This window comes from Phasianus colchicus, unplaced genomic scaffold (genome assembly GCF_987193195.1).
Source record: "Phasianus colchicus unplaced genomic scaffold, bPhaCol1.hap1.1 HAP1_SCAFFOLD_115, whole genome shotgun sequence".
Lineage (NCBI taxonomy): Eukaryota > Metazoa > Chordata > Aves > Galliformes > Phasianidae > Phasianus > Phasianus colchicus.
This window is the reverse complement of record NW_028325285.1, coordinates 23619-35495: the sequence shown is the minus strand read 5'-3', so window position 1 is coordinate 35495 and position 11877 is coordinate 23619. Positions and strand designations below refer to the sequence as shown.

Sequence of the window (11877 nt, the reverse complement as noted above, 5' to 3'; positions counted from 1 at the left end):
GAAGAGCCCTCAGTGCAGAAGGGACATGGACCCGTTGGAGCACATACAGAGGACGGCCACAAGAAAAAAAAAAAAAAAAAAAAAAAAGAACCAAAGGATCAAACACCTCACCTGTGAGGACAGGCTGAGAGAGCTGGGGCTGTTCAGCCCGGAGAAGTGAAGGCTCCGAGGTGACCTGGTAACAGCCTTTCGATACCCAAAGGGGAGCTAAAGGAAAGAAGGAGGGAAAATTTAGGTTAGATATAAGGAAAATATCCTTCATAGCAAGGGACAAGGGGAAACGTTTTAAGCTGGGGGAGGGAAGATTTAGGTTGGATGGCAGGGGGAAGTTCTCCACAGAGAGAGCGGTGAGGGGCTGGAACAGCTGCCCAGAGAGGCTGTGGATGCCCCGTCCATCCCTGGAGGTGTTCAAGGCCAGGTTGGATGGGGCCCTGGGCAGCCCGGTCTAGTATGAAATGGGGAGGTTGATGGTCCTGCATGTGGCAGGGGGGGGGGGTTGGAGATCCACGATCCTCGAGGTCCCTTCCGACCCGGGACATTCTGTGACTCTGCGCAGTGGACCAGGTTGCCCAGAGATGCGGTGGATGCCCTGTCCCTTCCAAGGTGACACGCAGGGCAACCTGATCTAGCTGTGAATGTCCCTGTTCATTGTGGGTGAGTCGGACTAGATCATCATAAATGGTCGCTTCCGACTCTAAGGAGTCTCTGGTATGATACCTGAAGCCATGTCCACAAAGGACATCGATGGCATGGTGAGCAACCAGGGTAGGTGGGGAAGCCTGTGTGCTCAACAGCTCCGGGGAAACTCACCAAGTAGTCCAGTCGGGAAGATTCACATCAGCCATAGAGCCTCTCTGTGCCAGTCCCAGTATTCAGCACACCAGAGGTACTGCTTTATCACACTGGTGGGTCCCACAGCTGCAGAGCTATCTATTGAATGGGGGCCAGGGGATGGAAGGAAGAGGGGTGGGGAGATTGGCTATCATACAGACTAGGAAACTAACAGCATCCCCTGACAATTGGGATGGAGATATCTGGGGTGATCCAGACAAAGTGGTCCAGTAGAAGACAATCCTTTGTTTCCTATAAAGACGAAGCCGGATCTGCCATAAAAACAGAAAGAACCCTAGGACCCTGGGGTGGTCGGCCACAACGTGCTCTGAGAACTGTGCCCTGACATCTGTTACTACTGACAAATCTGTAAGGGAGGTCTAGGAGAGAACCAGACAAAACAGGAACAGAATACTCGTGTTCAGTATGCTCAAGTAGTGGAGACTGCATTACACTAAGCGAGGATGAAGAAAACGGCCACTGGGGCTGGGGCTTTTCTTAAGCTCAGGTCCCAGCCTGATACACGCACCTCACTCTATCACCAGCCACGTAGCTTATTGGGCTGGAAGAATAAACCCCAGGGAGCAAGGCGAGCCCCTTGTGACCCCCATTCCATCTCTAAGTGAGCGTCCCACAGCCATCACCAAACCCACCTGCATACAAGCGATGCATGAACAAGGGATTCATGGCGTTCCATTATCTGCTCCACAGATTTCACAGTGCTTAAACCACTAACTAGAGGAGCCCCAGAAACCCTTAAACCCCATCGAGCTGCAAAACAGAACGGGATCCAAAGAGACACGGAGCATAATTTAAATACGCGCCCTTAAACAATACTCAGCATGGGCGGAATTAATCCGTGGCAGAGGAGACACAGAGGGGACAGGGGCAGAGGACACAGGGAGAACACAAAGACACAAGTAGGACACAGAGGGAACGTGTCATAAAATAGGTTGGGACAGTGTGGTAGTTTGGAGTCCCAGGTCGATGATTGTGCAATGAGAGTCATGAAAGAGGAACGGAGACTTCACAAGAAGGTACTGGGCTTGAAAAGAGTTGCAAAGGAAACCTGGAGAATGCAGAATCTCTTTACAGAAAAGCACATTAGCTCCAGGCGTTTCCAGAGTTGCAATGCTCAGTCAGCCAACCAGCATTACCTTGGGGCTGATTGAAGCATTCCAGACATGAGATAAGAGTAAAAGAGAGGAATGAACGTCAGTCTCTTCATTACCAATTCAGAGAAAAGCAGATAACCCCTTCACTCCCCTCAGAGAACAATTGGAAGGCATCATAAGGAGAGGCATAGCGGACATAGCTACTCTAAACCAACTTAGGATCCCCACAGAAAGGCAGAAGCCAAAACCCTGCAAAAAAGAAAGGATCACTTACCTCTTTCCAAGAACCAGAGCTCACCCAACAATCCACAGGAGGCAGTCTCCAGGAAGAAACCCTGCCTTTGGGGCTGCCAGCCCTTAAATGAGGAGAGGGAGGGGCTGGAGCCAGGCTCAGCCTCATCTGGTTCTCTAGGTGCATTGCTTCCACCTGTGCTTGCAGGGCTACACCCCTCACCAGGTGCTCCGTCACTGCTTCAGGCTGTGATCTCAAAGTTCCCATAAAAGCATGAAAAAAAAAAAAAAAAAGTAATGAAGTAATGACTGGCAGCCAATTGAGCAAGGGGGGAGGGAGGGGGTTATCGATGGACAAGCTAGGATGGTCCACATGTTTTGATTCCAGTCTGTCCTCAATGGCAATTGGTGGCATTTCTAATAAATAGGGGAGCACAGATTTCCATACTGATACAGCAAGATGCTGAGAAGCTGCATGTGCAACAAAAGGGCTGAGACTACCGGTGTGAATGGAGCGAGTGCTGTCTGCCAAACTGCCAGGGTCAGCTTTGGCTCCCCAGTGAGAAATCTGTGTCATCTACTTGCACAGCAATTAAAGACCATTGTGAAATTATTTTAGGATTTGGTTCCTCAGTGGGTGAACCTGGCACCTGCCCGCATGGCAGCGTGAAGCCCTTTGGCTCAAACATCGATCCCAAACCCCAGAGAAGTCGGGAGGCTGTAGAGTGCGTACTTCGTGCAGCCCCTGCACTCCTCGAGTCAGAGATCACTGACGTACTGCAGGACCCCATTTCTGTTGCGGCACGACAGGGGATTGCTGAAGTCACTGCAGATTTGGAGAAAAGACAGATCATCTCCAGAATGCACTCCCCATACAAGCGGCCCACGTGTGTGGGGCACAAGCCCCATTCTGGGGGCAATGACCCCCACCTGTGGGGCGCTACCCCCACCCCACTGTCACAGCCGTGTGCGGAGGACACCATCACCCCACTGCGCACAGCCATCAACTTCTCCCAGGACTCCACGCACCCCACAGGCATCCCTGACCCTGCCCTCAACCCCACGGTGACATGGGCACGGAGCGAAGGGGGACAGGTAGTGTGGGGGGAGGTGAGGAGACATGAGGGGACATGTGGGGACACGGGGTTGATGTGTGGGGTCATAAAAAGCCAAAAATGAAACTTGGAGTTGAAGAAAGGCCCTTGGAAAAAAATACATTAAAGTATAAGGAAGACAGAAGCTGCGTGAACATTAATACGGCCCTGTGCTTTCTGCCAACGGGCTTTAATTTCGTTATCATTAAATTTGCTGGGCAGTTACACTTTGGTAATGCGAACATTTAGAAAAGATGCAACGGATGCTGGCAAAAGGAAAAAAAAAAACCTCTTTTTTTACAGCTATTTATAAGCACTTAGCACAGCTCTCCTGGGTTTGGAGAAGTTTCCCTCTTTTTTCTTCGTCTTTCCCCCCACACACCCTCCACTTCTAACTTCGTGTTCTGCCCCCGTCATTACGAGACACAGAGAGAACGAATCGCCAGGGACTGCGCCGCGGGTCCCCGGCAATCCGTCAGAAAAGTTCTTTCCGCGGTCTCTGCTGCCACCTCGTGGCCAATGCGCGGAACTGCCGCTGCCCGCTGCTTAGGCCGGCAAGCGGTATAACGCATGCGCGTAGAAACGCGGAAGTGGCGTTTTAACCGCTCTGCGCAGCTAATCCGCCACTCTCTGTGGTGATCAGTCCTCCAGGTAATAGCGAACACGCGCCCGTCAACTGAAAGATAGCAATTGTTTCGACAAACCACTACGGGGACGGGCAAGCAGCCGATTCTCGGACCGCCGGCTCAGCGATATTCTCCCCTTCTAATCCAGGATGCCCCTCGTCTATTTCCGCCCTTTTATGCCCGAGCCCACCCGGGAACGGACCGGGTCGGCTCAGGGCTGCCTCTCAGCGCCTCGTGGCACCCAACGTGCTTGCCGCCGCGGTGGAGGAGCAGACGTCCCGTTCCAGCCCCAGCTCTGCACCGCAGCGTTCCTGGAAAAGCAAGTCTCGCGAGAGCAACGCGCACGTGCGAATCTAGGCACTGCGCACGCGGCAGTCTCTCTAGGCACCGCACTACGCAGGCGCGGTTCTCGAGACAACAGCACGGAGTACGGACGCGCGGTTCATGAGAAAGCACAACGCATGCGCCAGTGGTTTAAAAAAAAAAAAAAAAAAAAACCACACACCACTACGCGCGCACTGGATTCTGCTCCGAACGGGGCATGCGCCGGATTCTGCCCGCCACGGTGCATGCGCCTGTCTGTGCCCCGCAATGCGCATGTGCCAAGTGCTCTGCGCACGCGCCAGCTGCAAGAGCGCATTGGGCATGCGCGACCGTTCGCACCGCTCTGCGCATGCGCCAGTCTCGGCACCGCGATGCGCATGCTCTCCTCACGGCCGCAAAACGCATGCGCCATCGTTTGCAGTGCGCATGCGGCAAGCATGTCACCGAACTGCGCGTGCGGCCGCCTTGGCACGGCACTGCGCATGCGCTTCTCGCGCGCGGATTACGGCGTACGCTCGTTTTCGGGCACGCGCCTACGCGTTCGCTTTTTTCGACGCCTCATTGCGCAAGCGGCGGGTGCACGGTCCGCCTAGACAGTACGTTCTGGAAGCAGACCGGGGCATAAAACCGCCCGAGGAAATAGACAAGGAGCATTCTGGATTGGAAAAGAGAGAATAGTGTCGCGGAGCCGGCGGTCCAAGTATTGCCTGCTCACCTGCATCTCAGGGCTTCGAAGAAATGGATGCTATTGGAAAGCTGGACGGCGCATGCGCACTACTTCCCGGAGGACCGAGCATAACGCAGATCGGCGGGGTGCCTGCGCAGAGGAGCAGGACCGTGCGCGCACCACTTCCGGATCAAACACCTCACCTGTGAGGACAGGCTGAGAGAGCTGGGGCTGGGGCAATACATGTTGGGGGATGAAAGGGCTGAGCATACCCAACCCCTTCAAAGCAGTTGTCTTTCCACCCCAGTTTTTGGACTGCAGCACCAGCCCCACACAGGGTCCAGCCTTCTCCGGTTTGATCTCGTGCAGGATATTCTTGCAATGTGTGTGACAAAATATACATATATACACCTATATACAGAGCGGGCATTCCTGGGAAGATTTGGCTAGAGGATAAGTGATGCAAACTATCTGAGATCTTCCCCAAGTTAAGTAGAAGGACTCCCCAAAAGAACTATGACAACGGAGTTCACGAAATATAAATATTATCCAATTCTAATGCAGAAACAACATTTGATTCCCACAACACCACCTCCTATCCGTCTCCCTCAGAGATTCCCAGGAGCACCTCAGGCTGCTGCTTTCTCGTGACAGCCTGGCCATCTGCCCCAGCAGCTCCTTAAGCAGAGTACGCCTGCAACTAGCTTCCTTTAACTGGCTGGTAGGTATGGTGAGATAGTTCCTTTACGGGAATCGAAATGGAAATCACAATGAGTTGGATGGCATCCTGCTTTTCTTCTCCAGTGCCAGAGAAGTCCACATATTCCAGCACCACAAAAGGTCATGCACACAGCCCAGTGCTGCGGAAGGCAGTTCTGTCCAACACCGCGACGTCTCTGCCACCCAACGCAGCTTGAAGCCACCGTGCCTCAGCCTCCATTTTGAGCTGGGGCCAGAAGGCCGCCCCGCCCTATAGCCCCACCCTTCCTTCATTGTGAGTTAGGCCGGAAGGCTGCACTGCCCAATAGCACTGCAGGCCGCTGCCCCACCCTCCATTACGTGCCAGGCAGGCACACAGCATAGAAGACTGTGGGCGCACCCCCCCACGGCATTCACTGTCTGCACACCCTTGCGACAGGGACGAGAGGCAGTGGGCGCTACGGGGCCAGGGGCAGCTGTCCTTGCAGGCCCCAGGAAGGAGAGTAGCTTTCAGCGGCCTTCGGCCACAGCTTTTGGAGGCTGAGGGTCTCTTCAGGTCCCTGCGACCATGCCGCAGAGACAGGCAAAGTGCTGCCAGCCCTCTCTGCGCCGGGGCCCGGCCCAGCCCCCTGCCTGCCCCGCACAGCGGGAGGAGCACAGGCGGGAGCTGGAGGCGCTGCGGGCCCAGCTGGAGGGCGAGCGGCTCCGCTCCCAGGAGATGCAGCGCCGCCGGGCCGTCGAGAGACGTGAGCTGCAGGAGGCGGCAGAGCGGGAGCGGCAGCTCCTGGCCGACCGACTGCGCTCCAACTGGGAGCGACAGCAGGCGTCAAAGCTGCAGCGCCTGCGGGAGCAGAGCCAGAGGCAGCGGGAGGCGGACATCCGCCAACTGCTGCAGATGAAGGAGGCCCAGCTCCGCCAGACGCAGGAGCGGCTGCAGCAGCGGTGCAACAACGCCAACCGCCAGGTACGGGATCTGCTGCGGCAGCTAGCAAAGGAGCTGCTGAGTGGCGAGAGCAGCAGAGAGGCCCACAGACTGCAGCAGGAAGTCCAGCGGCAGCTCTGCAGGAAGCCCTGTGCAGAGCAGGCCGCCCACGTCCTGCGCCTCCAGCGCAAACTGCAGGAGCAGAGGAGACGCTTCCTGCATTACATCCTGGAGCACGGACAGGGGCAGCCGCCCGCCTCCTGCAACGGGGCCAGGGCTGCAGCCGCTGGGCCGCGCACACGGCAAAGGCCAGCCTGCCGTCGGGCTGTAGCAGAAGCGGGTGTTCAGGCTGCAGAGCAACAACAGGCCTGCCCACCTGAGCACAGGGAGCTGCGGGAGCAGAGTGCCCATCTGCTGAGGGCACTGAAGGACTTGCAGAGACAATGCAGCCTCCTTGGAGAGGAGAACTGCCTGCTGAGGAGCAGAAGCTCTCAGCAGATGAGGGAGGAGGTGGAGCGGCTCAAGGACAAGACGCATACGCTCAGCCTCCTTACCAAGCAGCTGCGGGAAACAGTCCGGCAGCTCAAGGAGGCCTCTTCCACATCCAGAGGGGCCGCAGAAAAGGCAGAGGAAGCCAACCAGCTGCAGGGGCAGCATTTGGAAAAGGAGAGTGGGAAAAAGCTGGAGCCGCACGGAAATCCAGAACAGGAATGGCTGGAGAAGTCGGGAGGGTGGCTGATGGCAAGCTGCAGCCTGCATTCTCGCAGACGATCACCAGCACTAATTCGAAGATTCATAGCTCGTCACAGCTACAATCCTTTTGAGGGCCCTAATGAGGACCCAGAAAACGAGCTTCCACTGACTGCTGGACAATACCTTTACATCTTCGGAGACGTAGATGAAGATGGCTGGTTTCTGGGAGAGCTGACGGATGGCACAAGAGGACTGGTCCCTTCCAATCTGGTGGAAGAAGTTTCAGATGATGACCTGGATACGACTGTGCCTCCACAGCTTCGTGATCTCCTGCAGGATACCGACGATGACGAGCAACTAGGCAGCAGGAGCGGTGGCAGAAAGTGATGGTCACCATCCAGAAATCTGTGTCCGTGTATTGGCTGAGCCTGGGGGATGCGGAGATTCCTCTCCATAATACGGCAGCATCCCATCAAGATTCCATATTTTCATCCACATAGATGAAGAATACCTCCTGCTCCACTTGATGTTCAACTGAAGCATGGTCCATCGGCACAAAGACCTTGAAAATTTATCACTTGTATGACTGAGAATTTACTACATTTGGACTGAAAAAAAATCTAAAAAAAATTAAAAAACACCATAAAATAACCAAACTCAAAACGCACGTGTGAAGTCTTCTTGTTTTCTGGCAGTCCGCTTTTGTAAAGGTATGAGGAAAGCAAGAGGCTGAGGAAAGCCTCCAAAGTCTTTCTCAAGCGCACTACCTACAAGTATTGGAATCGAGAGAGAAAGGAATCATTACTGCTTGCTTCTGTTCTTCGGGATACCTGAAGTACCTTGGAAGGCCACACTTCCTGAGCAATATAAACATTCTGTCCCAAAGCAGCTCTTTGACCGTTTCCACTGGGTGATAAGGCATAGCGCTTGCATCATCTGAAGGCACGGACTCAGGTGCCAATCCAAATCCTTAACTGCAGGTCCTTACATTCTATACATACATGCTCAAGCTCCCTCTTGTAATTTTCCATCCATCCCTACGTGTCAGCAGAGCGCTTAACAAGTCTCCTTTAGTCTAGACACCAACTGCGCACACAACTGAGACACGGCTGCACCATTCCTAGAAAAACAGCTTTACAATTTCCCATAATAAGGTACCCGGCTCGCTCATATCCAACTTACTATAGGACACAGATTTATGCCTTATTTGCCCATCTCTGATATTGATAGCACCTGCCAGCCCCCAGAAATTACTATTTTAACACAAGGCCCAGAGGCAAAAACAACAGAATCCTACTAGAAATCATTCCGGTCAATGAGAATAGTTTTCTGCTGTGCCTGTTTCGAAAACCCATGTAATCAGTGACACGTGAAAATACGTGAACAATAGTCACCGCATCTCTGCGGCACTACCTGAAAATATAAATTTGCTGGAAAGCATTAAGGTTTGAATCTCAGGGTTACCAAGTGCTTTGGTACAAAGCCAGCATTCATCCGCCCTATACCACGGTGAGGCATTAAATTACCAGAAGGAGCAACTCCACCTATTTCACTGATTACACTTTCGTCTTGGCCATACGTAATAGCTCAACTCTCTGCAACCAGCAGAGAAGACTGACCAGGCTTTAGGAAACGACATATTCATTGGCATCAGAGAGAGGCCTTTCTGACACTGACTTTTTTCACACAGCTCAGCTATCTCAAATGCCCACCCCCTGCCCCCTACACCCGGAAAAAAACCAGACAGACCCAAACAAAAAACACTTGCACATTGGACTCCTTGGGCTTGAGAGAGGCTTAACTGGCTTAACTTCTATTGTGCGCTAGTAACATGGAGCGCAAGAAAAGCTTTCCAAAGGGAATGAGCTGGAAACTGGGTATGTGAACAAGTAATCCTCAAAAAAGGAGCGCCTGCCGCAGCTGGCTGGGGAGGGCCTGCGTATACCCCGTGCCCTTGTGGGCTATCTGTCCAGCTGCAGGAGGACCAGAGAAGGGCAGCTGAAAAGATGAAAAGCTGCAGCTGAGCCTGATAGACCCGCACAGCTCTCGGGCCATCTTGCCGATGGCAGCTGTGACGCATCGATTCGTTCTATGCAGGTGAATTAATTTTTTCCATCTGCAAACTTAGGTGGAGAACTGCAGTTTTCGTTAGTCTTTGTGGAAACGCTGTAATGGTCCACACTAATCTCAAAACAGCAACTCTGTGCTGTGACTGCCTGCGTAGACCTGCTGGGGCCTAAATTTTAGGGCATAAAAAAGAATAAAAAGCCAAAAATGAAACCTGGAGTTGAAGAAAGGCCCTTGGGAAAAAATACATTAAAAGTAGGAACAAGACAGAGGCTGAGTGAACATTAATATGGCCCCGCGCTTTCTGCCAATGGGCTTTAATTTCGTTATCATTAAATTTGCCGGGCAGTTGCATTTTGGTCTGTGAACATTTAGAAACAATGCAACAGATGCTGGCAAAAAGAAAAAAAAAAAAAAAAAAAGAACTTATTTTTTCACAGCTACTTAGAAGCACTTAGCAGAGCTTGCCTGGGTTTGGGGTAGTCTCTCTCTTTTTTTCTTCGTCTTTCCCCCCACAACGCCCCCGCTTCCAACTTCGCGCTCTTCTCCCGCCATCACAAGACAGAGAGAACGGGTCGCCAGGGGAGAAAAACGCGGGCCGATCCCGTCAGAAAAGTTCTTTCCGCGGTCTTTGCTGCCACCTCGTGGCCCATGCGCGGAACTGCCGCTGTCTGTCGCCGCGTCCCGCAAGCAGCACAACGCATGCGCGTACAAATGCGGAAGTGGCGTTTTAACCGCTCTGCGCAGCTAATGCGCCGCTCTCTATGGTGATCAGTCCTCCAGCTAATAGCGACCGTGCGCCCGTCCACTTAAAGACAGCAATTGTTTCGACAGACCACGACGGGGACGGGCAAGCAGCCGATTCCCGGGCCGCCGGCCCAGCGATATTCTCCCCCTTCTAATCCAGGATGCCCCTCGTCTATTTCCGCCCTTTTATGCCCAAGCCCACGCGGAAGCGGACCGGTTGGGCTCACAGCTGCCCCTCAGCGCCTCGTGGCATCCAACTTCCTCTCCGCCCCGGTGAACCAGCAAAGTCCCTTTCCACCCCCAGCCCTGCACCGTCCCCCAGCCGTTTAAAAGCCCTCCCAGCGGCAGTGGAACGCGAGCAGCTCGGAGATTCGCGGTCGCGGTACTGGCGTGCAGCAGCACCGACGCGGCAGCAACCCGCGACCAGCGAGCCTCGGGAGAGCAACGCGCACGCGCGAGCCCGGGCACTGCAGTGCGCATGTGCCGGTAGCGGCTCGGCGCTACGCATGCGCCCCTCTCGGCAGAGCACTACGCGTGCCCAAGCCTAGACGCTGCACTGCGCAAGCGCCACCCTCCGCACCGCACTACGCATGTGCCTGTTCCCGAGGCAGGCTCGAGCGTCAGACCGTCGGAGGAAATAGACAAGGAGCACTTCCGACAGCAAGAGAGAAAACCGTTGCTGAGCCAGCAGGAATTGACTGCTCGACTGCATCTCAGGGCTTGGTAGATTTGAAAGCTATTTATGAGTTCTCTGGCGCATGCGTGCTGTTGCCTGGAGGACTAACCCTAACAAAGCTCGGCAGATTCGCTGCGCAGAGCGATGAGAACGTACGTACGCCACTTCCGCGTGCCTGCGCGCATGCGTACTGCTGCCTGCGGCACCGAACATACGCGGCCGCAATTCCACCGATTGGCCACGAGGGGGCACCAGAGACCGCGGAAACAACAGCTCCGACTGGATTGACGCGGAGCCGCGCCGCAGCTTCTGGCGCTCCGTTCCTTCTCTCTCGTGAGGGCAGAGGAAAAACGCAGTTAGGTCGGGGTTGAGGGAGGAGAGAATTACGTCAGTTGGAACAAGACGAAGAAAAACAAGGAAAACTTCTCTATGCCCAGCAAAACTCTGCTAAGTGCTTAAGAATATCGGTAAATAAATAAATAACGTCATCATCAAATTGATTTTGTCATGCTTTTTTTTTTTTTTTTGAAGGCAACTGAGGTGATGAAAAAGCTGGTGTCAATTGGACAGGAGGGCGCAGTGAAGCCAAGGATGGCGAGGAATGATTAACAATCCTTAACGTTGCAAAAGAAAACAAACAAAAAAACCACCAGTAAAACAACTTCTGTACCTGGCCATGCAACTCTGAGATCCCGTCTGGGTCTCCCGGCGCTTGTAAATATCCACCGGGTCAATTTTGATATCGAGCGATTTGTTGTCAGTTCTTCCATTCACAGTCAGTGCCAGGATCTGCCGCCGCAGGGCGTTCTGACCATGGGCACCACTGCTGAACTGTTTCAATATCAGTGGGATTCCCAGGCACGGTTTCAAGGATTTGGTCTACTTTTGACCCAAAGGGAGAATTGATATGAAATGCGAGGTATGCATAAGTCATCATGAGGCGTGTTTCTCAGCATCACCTTTGGGAAACAAAGGATTTTTCATAAAAGTCTCAATACAGCAGTAAAATAGAACACTGTATAAAAACAATGAGAACGCTTTGTGAGCAGGCAAGGAGCTTTACGACCTCTGCCTGGGAAATCCAGAGCCACTTGCCCACAGACTCCTCTTTGGCAGCTGTTCTAGATTCAGCTGAACATTCTGTTCCAGAGCACAACTCAAAACTACAGAGGAAACAAAGGGAGT

At 53.5% G+C, this 11877-nt stretch overlaps 1 long non-coding RNA gene across 1 annotated transcript; it reads right to left on the bottom strand.

The window, feature by feature from the left end:
- Positions 1–221: 221 nt before the first annotated feature.
- Positions 222–4189, bottom strand: LOC149911439 (uncharacterized). Its single transcript, XR_016463326.1, has 3 exons — positions 4100–4189; positions 2221–3003; positions 222–1103 (listed from the first exon to the last, which is right to left on the bottom strand). It is a non-coding gene; the product is annotated as an uncharacterized LOC149911439 (long non-coding RNA).
- Between the last annotated feature and the right edge of the window lie 7688 nt (positions 4190–11877).